The sequence below is a fragment of the Lolium rigidum genome, chromosome 7 (genome assembly GCF_022539505.1).
Source record: "Lolium rigidum isolate FL_2022 chromosome 7, APGP_CSIRO_Lrig_0.1, whole genome shotgun sequence".
NCBI lineage: Eukaryota > Viridiplantae > Streptophyta > Magnoliopsida > Poales > Poaceae > Lolium > Lolium rigidum.
The window spans coordinates 143,132,040-143,140,459 of record NC_061514.1 but is presented as its reverse complement, the minus strand read 5'-3'; positions in this window follow the sequence as shown (position 1 = coordinate 143,140,459).

Genomic DNA, 8,420 nt, shown 5'->3' with positions numbered 1-8,420 from the left:
CCTTCGGAGTCAGGGGATAGTTCGGATTCAGGTGGCCATGAGGAATGTTTCTGTTTTGGAGAAGGATAAGTCTCACGACAGACCTCCATGCTTAGAGGTCTTGGCTCGGCTTCAGCTTATTGGTTATAGATTTCGTTTTCGTCGTGAGCCCACGAGGTATAAGCCAGATCCTCGGTTTAGACCTTTCTTCTGGAAGGGTGATGATGATGATGCGTCTCATGGTTTCGAGGATGAGGGGCTTGATGATCCCGCGGCGGATTCGGCACCAGGGTCATCGCATATGGAGGTCGATGGTCATGCGCCTAGGCATTCATCTGGCACAGCTTCGGTACCGGTTACTCAGGTGGCTTTGACCCCGTTTAACCACTCGCCGAGGACGGACAGGGGCCGGGAGATTGTGGCTCCTCCACATTTGGTGGCCACTCCGCCACCTACGACCAGGGCGTCTTCTCCGTCTCGCGTTCGGTCTTTTATGCAGGGGAGGACTCGTCCCTCTTCGTCGTCTTCACCGATGGTTGCTTCCTCGTTAGTTCCCGCTCCGTCTTCTACATCACCTCAGACGGAGAGGCTACAGCCGAGGACTCCTCTTTCGTCGGCGGTGCACACGGTGGCCCCGGGGCAGCAGCCGGCCGAGGCTGTTTCGGCGAGGCTGCAGGTGCGTGACGCCGCGGAGGAGCAGCGGCAGCCGGCCGGAGGCTCCGAGCCATCGGAGGAGCTGGCCTCCAGGCCGGCGGCTCAGCTGCAGCCGGCGCCCATCGGCGGGGGGCAGCAGGGACCGGCACAGGGCCGGGCGTTGCAGCAGCCGCCCCCTGGTCGAGGCGATGAGAGGATGGGGGCAGAGCCGGCCCAAACTCTCTCTCCGGCGGCGGTGCAGGTCGGGTTGGGGAGGAGCCCCAGCCCATCCTTCGCGCCTCCTTCGCCTGGAGGGGCAGTGGCGTCGCTACTCTCTCCGGCGGGGGTGCAGGTCGGGTTGGGGAGGAGCCCCAGCCCATCCTTCGCGCCTCCTTCGCCTGGAGGGGCAGCGGCGTCGCAACCGGGCTCGGTGCAGGGGGCTTCCTCGCCATCTACCCCTGTACTGGCTGCTTCACCTTCGATGTCGGCACCGGTACCTGCTTCACCACGTTCGAGTCCGTCTCCGCCACCTGTCGCACCGCAGCCTCAGCCCACGGGTCCTCCACCGGCTATGCAGCCGACGGTGAGGAGGAGTGGGAGGTACGCGGTGGCGGAGGATGGCGCGGGTGTCACGGATGAAGATGTGATGTAGAGAGCTATGCGGCGCAAGGCGGATCTGAACCTCGACACGGCAGGTACTAAACATACAACCAAGTCGTTTACCTCTTTTTCGGATACTCGGATTTCATCTAATTTATGTAGAGTAGGGGTCTCGTTGGGTAGTCGGTCTGATGAGATTGTAGCTTCGGCTAATGTGTTGAGACAAATGGAGCTTGACCGTTTAACGGTTGCTTCAAATGGATCCACTGAGCCTGCCACCTCTATTATAGACGATGATGAAGATGATGACATCCTAGATGGTCATCTTCTCTCGGCTATAGTTGGGAGTGTTACGGAGGTCGATTTAGAACACTCAGAGCTCAGTTCAGTTTATGATCCAGATGCTTCTGCTCGTGGTTCTCGATCGTCCGCTGGTAAGAAGTCTCGTAGATATGGCAAAAATACTAAATCTAAAATAGTCTCTCGATGAATGGCATGTTTCGGAATAGCAGAGGTCTTGGTGACTTGGCTAAACATTCTCACATTGCTGATGGTTGTAGAGATTATGATTTAGATTTTATTGCTATATCTGAGATGGGTAGGCGAAAATTTTCACAGAGTTTCCTCGACCGTTTATCAGGCGGGATTAACTTTCAGTGGTATTCTCGCCCGCCTCGTGGCAGATCTAGGGGTATTTTACTGGGCGTCCGTATAGACACCATGACAGTCTTAGCTAGTTCTGATGGCGAGTATCATATTAAACTCGATATTCAGAACAAAGCAGATGGTTTCATTTGGAGTCTGGTCGCTCGTGTATGGTGCTGCCCAAGACGCCTTTAAGGCCGACTTTTTACGTGAGTTGGTAAATCTTGCAAAAGATAATCCGCACCCGATTTTAATCGGAGGGGATTTTAATTTGCTAAGATTCCCTCATGAGAAAAGCAAAGGTATTTTCGATGGACATTGGCCATTCTTGTTTAATGCTGTCATTGATAGCTTAGACTTAAGAGAGGTTTTCATGTCCGGTCGATAGTTTACTTGGGCCAACAGTTTACCTGAACCCACATACGAGAAACTAGATCGCGTGTTGATGGATACCGAATGGGAACACAAATATCCTATGGTGTCCGTCCGTGCACTAGAACGTATTGAAAAACTGTCCGACCATGCTCCTATCCTGTTAACCACTGGGAATCCTAGATCTGTTTGTAAGCGGCCGTTCAAATTTGAACTTGGCTGGTTACATCGTGAGGGTTTTCATGAGATGGTTAAGACGGTTTGGGAAAGACCAGTTCGGGGTGGCTCGCCAATATTGAGATGGAATAATAAGATGCGTGCTATGCGCAATCATCTCTCTGGTTGGGCTGCTCATATGGCTGGTATTCTGAAAAAAGAGAAGGCTCGCTTGTCTAAAGAGATTGATGATCTTGAAGCCATAGCGGAAGTGAGACCGATGTCCACGCAAGAGATTGATCTTAAGAATCAATCCAATGCACAAATGGCGAGTCTTCTTCGCGAAGAGGAACTCAAATGGTATCAAAGATCCAAAGCCCAATTCATTTTGGAAGGTGATTCGAATACGCGATATTTTCATGGATTAGCCAATGGCAGACATCGGAAAAAGCGTATTCACTCTCTTATCCAAGATGAAGGGGTGATTGAAGGCCACGAGCAACTCAAATCTTACATTACTAATTATTATAAAGACCTGTTCGGTCCTCCGGAGGAAAGCTCTTTTTCTCTTAACGAGGACTTAACGGAAGACATACCCCAAGTTTCTATGGAAGAAAATGGCCTACTAACCGCACCTTATTCTGAGGATGAGGTTAAGAAGGCGATTTTCCAAATGGAATGTAATAAAGCACCGGGTCCAGATGGTTTTCCAGCGGAGTTTTATCAAACCTTTTGGGATACTATTAAATCGGACCTTCTAGATTTGTTCGGTGATCTCCACACAGGACAACTAGAATTATTTCGTCTAAATTTTGGTGAAGTAATTTTGTTACCGAAGGTTAATGAGGCAGAAAGGATTCAACAATATAGACCTATCTGCCTATTAAACGTCAGTTTCAAGATTTTCACGAAAGTGGCCACCATTAGACTTAATACGGTTGTGGATCATGTCGTTCAACCATCACAGACCGCTTTTATGCAAGGAAGGAATATCCTTGATGGAGTGGTAGTGTTGCACGAGACGGTACATGAGATGCATTCTAAGAAATTAAACGGGGTTATTTTAAAATTAGATTTCGAAAAGGCGTATGACAAGGTCAAGTGGTCTTTTCTGCAGCAGACACTTAGGATGAAAGGTTTTTCTCGGTAGTGTGGCTATCCGGGTTAATGATGACACCGGCCACTATTTCCAAACACGAAAAGGGTTACGCCAAGGGGATCCGTTATCACCGATGTTGTTTAACATCGTAGCGGATATGTTGGCAATACTCATAGAGCGAGCTAAGTCTGATGGCCAGATTGAAGGTGTGATCCCACATTTGGTTGATGGGGGTTTATCTATCCTTCAATATGCCGACGATACAATTCTTTTTATGGATCATGATCTCGAAAAAGCTCGCAATCTCAAATTAATTTTGGCGGCGTTTGAGCAGTTGTCGGGATTGAAAATCAATTTCCATAAAAGTGAATTGTTCTGTTTCGGTGATGCCCAAAACGATATGACTCTATATACAGAGTTGTTTGGTTGTGGGCAAGGCCAATTTCCTATTCGCTATTTGGGTATTCCGATTCATTATCGGAGACTTACAATTGCTGAATGGAAAATTGTGGAAGAAAGATTACAAAAACGCCTTAGTAGTTGGAAGGGTAAATTGTCTGTCCCTCGGAGGGAGATTGGTTCTCATTAATTCGATATCGACAAATATGGTACTGTATATGTTATCATTCTTCCTGCTGCCAAAAGGAATTCTACATAAACTCGATTATTATCGATCCAGATTCTTTTGGCAAGGGGACAGCGAGAAAAATAAATATCGGCTGGTTAAATGGAGTGTAGTCTGTAGTCCCAAAGATCAAGGCGGACTTGGAGTTCATGACCTAGAGGTCAAGAACTCAGCTCTGCTAGGTAAATGGCTTTTTAAGCTTCTTACTGAGGATGGGATTTGGCAAACTATTCTTCATAGAAAGTATATTGGCTCGAAGGCGTTATCCCAAGTGGTTTGGAAACCGGGGGATTCCCACTTCTGGGCTGGTCTCATGGCGTCTAAGAATGTTTTCTTTCGTCATGGTACTTTCTCTATTAAGAATGGAGAACAGATACGCTTACGGGAAGATGTTTGGTTAGACAATGCTTCCTTGAGTGAGCAGTATCCTGCCTTGTATAGTATTGTTCGTCGCAAAGGTGATACCATTGCCGCAGTAATGGCTACCTCACCTCCAAATGTGACGTTCAGACGGGTTTTACTTGGACAAAGGCTTGTGGCATGGAATGATTTAATTCAACGGTTGGGAGATATTCAATTATCAACTGAACCGGATGAATTTGGATGGAATCTTCATGTAGATGGCACTTTCTCAGTCAAATCTTTATACAATGCGATTCTTCATTCTAATATACCGGTTGATAATAATAAGAAAATCTGGAAGATGAAAATACCGTTAAAAATAACAAATTTCGGATGGTATCTTCGTCGCGGAGTTATTCTTACCAAAGATAATCTTGTCAAGCGGAATTGGCATGGAAGTGCTAGGTGTGTTTTTTGTCAACAAGACGAAACTATTAAACACCTTTTTTTCCAGTGCCATTTTGCGAGATCTATTTGGTCAGTCATCCAAGTTGCATCTACCCTGTATCCCCCGACTAGTGTAGCCAATGTCTTTGGCAATTGGCTCCACGGTATCGATTCAAGGTTTAAGTTGCTCCTTAGGGTGGGGGCTCTAGCAGTTATCTGGGCACTCTGGCTAAGTAAAAATGACAAGATTTTTAACGATAAAAATTGTTCTTTGTTGCAGGTCATCTACAGATGTACAGGTATTCTCCGTTTGTGGTTACCTCTTCAGCGGATGGAGAACCGAGACCTATTTACGGAGGTCCGTACACGGTTGGAGGCTACGGCGAGGGATACTTTTTCCCTACATGGGTGGCAGCATAGTCTACGGATTGCAGCACCACCCACACCATAGGCGATTTATGATTCATCGTTCCGATATGTATTTCGCCTAGTTTTCTATATCTTTTTATATTTTTGGTTACAGACTCTTTGAACAGCTGTGTGCATCCTGGTTATGCAGAGGCTGGATGTAATTGCTTTCCCAAAAATAATAAAGCATCCTTTATCGAAAAAGTGCTAGTTGGCAACTGCATTTGTAGATAGTGAGAAGTTAAACCTAGCAATCACACGCAGATAGTAAGAACTTAAGGCTACAATCACTTAAGAAGGTAGGCGATAAGAAAGTATCAACAGCTAAAGTTACCAAGTTAATGATCCCTCCAATGTACAAATCAAGCCAACCAAACAGAAATGTTCTCCTATGGACTCCATATTTTGTTGTAAATAGTATATCGTGGTTGTATAGAGTATATCTGAATTATCTCAGCATGGTGGTGCTAATACATCCAGAACACCGATTTCTAATGTTAAAATATTAATGAAATCTAACATAATCTTCCAGGGTAGAAACAGAACATGCCACTATTGGGCACCTAACGCAACAATACACATCAATTACCCTAACATATAATTTAGTTCCATGTGTACTTATCAATGAAGAACTTATATGCCTCTAGGAAGACCCCAACAACAATGTCTCTCCTCCCCTCGTCTACCGACCCAAAATCTAGAAATTTGAATCATCCCAAGGAAGTGGTCCCCCACAAACTGTGTGTGCAAATGTTAACCAAACCAGATCGGTGCATTGAACGTGTTAGCAAACAAATTGCTATGTGATGTTAGTGCAGAAAGAAACAAGGTACTCCGTATAACTGAAGCCTTGAATTATATAAATGTAGAAAGATGCTCAGTAGAAAAGATACAATCTATGAACTTGGAAGCTAAAAAAGTAACCGATTTGTATTTTTACATTATCTAGATCCTAGCTAAGAGATCTTGTGATCGGCAAAAGAGGTAGAGGATCAATATCGACAAATATTTGGATGTGAGTCGGGGTCCCTACCCTTCAAGTATTTGGGAGTTCCTATCCATTATAGAAAATTACGCAATGCTGAATGGTACCCTATTGAATGTTGTTTTGCGGGCAAAGTAGGGTGCTGGAAAGGGAAGATGCTCTCATACGGAGACAGAGACAGGCTTGTTTTGATAAATTCGGTTTTATCAAGCCTACCAATGTTTATGTTCTCATTTTTTGAGGTACCTGTAGGGGTACGTAAAAGATTTGATTACTATAGGTCGCGCTTTTTTTGGCAAAGCGATGATGAACGGATCGTAGCGAACAAGAGGGGGGGGGGGTGAATGGTGCTACGACAAGTTTTAGTCTTTTTCAAGTTTTATGCAACGGAAGGTAAAGGTGTGACTTTTAGCAATGGGGGTGATCCTACAATGAAGCTAGAGCATGTGCAACAAGTAAAGGAATCAACAAGATAAAGAAAGTAAGGAGCGAGACAACCGGGGGGGCGCGAGGCGAGTCGAGGTTTGTTTCCCGCAGTTCCCTGCACTAAAGGAGGTACGCTTGCGTTGAGGAGGTGCTAGTCTCACACAAGAGACTAGGCGGCCACACCACGAAGGAAGGCCTCACCCTCTTCCTCGAGAGAGCTCCACGGAGGTGCTCTCCCTCTTCCACTAAGGCACCGGTCGAGGCGGTGATTCCTTCACAAGGTTGGGGCGAGCTCCACACACACAAGGATGCTCCCAACACCCTATGGAGCTAGTACATCACCAAGCTAGACTCCATAGCTGCTCATCTCCAATGCTCCACCATAGGAACCCATCACCAATGCTCCACCATAGGAACTCTTCCAATGCTCCACCAAGAAACTCTCCAAGGCTCCACCAAAGGAACTCTCCAATGCTCCACCAAAGGAACTCTTCTCCAAGATCCACCAAAGGAACCCTACCACCAAGATCCACTAAGGAATAGCTAGTATTTGTGAAATCTCTCTTGGTAGAACTATAGATCGGGGTCTCCTCCACCTATCCTCAAAATTAGGGCAAGATTGGTTGGAGGGGGAAGGAGATCCTCAAGGATTAAGCTCAGCAACAATGGAGGAGAGAGAAGGGGAAGAGATGAAATCGGGTGGGGAAGAAGGGGCCCTTAAATAGGCTCCTCCAAATCCAACCGTTATGTCCAGATTTGGCCTAAGCGGTACTACCGCTTTGGGGTAAGCGGTACTACCGCTCTGAGTTCAAATTCGATCCAGATCTGGTCAAAGGACACAGCGCGGTACTACCGCCCGAGGTACCGCTCGTGGTACCGCAATAGGGCCCAGACCTTACTGGATCCAGAGCGGTAACAGAGCGGTACCGGAGCGGTACGACCGTAACGCGTTACGGTACCTCGAGCGGTACCATGAGCGGTACTACCGCTCGTGAGCGGTACTACCGCCCCAGGTACTGCAGGGGTACCGCAGCGTGTTTCTGGAGGGCAAATGAGCACAGACTCAGAGCGGTACCGACAGCGGTACCTATAGGGGTAGCGGTACTACCGCTACAGGTACCGGTAGTACCGGCCTGGCTAAATCTGGTTTTCTTCCCTTTTTCTCTCCAACTTTGTTACCTCGCTAAACACACACAAAACCGGAAAACCTATTAACTACGCTTCAGTCTTCTGATCTTGACGTGTCCGGCGAGGTCACCGTGTACTTGCAAATCTAACAATGATACTCATGGCACACGGTGAGATTACTCAAGTGTTGTCATCAAACACACAAAACTTGGGGTGTGAATTTTGCTCTTACAATCTCCCCCTTTTTGGTGTTTGATGACAACACAAGAGTTGACAATAACAAATGATATTATGATGAGAACATTAGATTTGCAAAAACTAGACGGAGCTCCCCCTACACATGTGCATATCATGAATATGTATTTGAATGCAAATACACATGTTATAGAGACATCACTCCCCCTAGTTTTTACAAACCAAGCACATATGCAACATAGATAGATGGCATGTTGAAGAGGCATATGCACAATATGGAGGCAACATGAGATCTTATACGGAGATTTGGGTGAAGTTATCATACCATAGCCTTGAGAATACCCAAACTCACAATAGAATGCCTCCATAGGGTTGTTGAT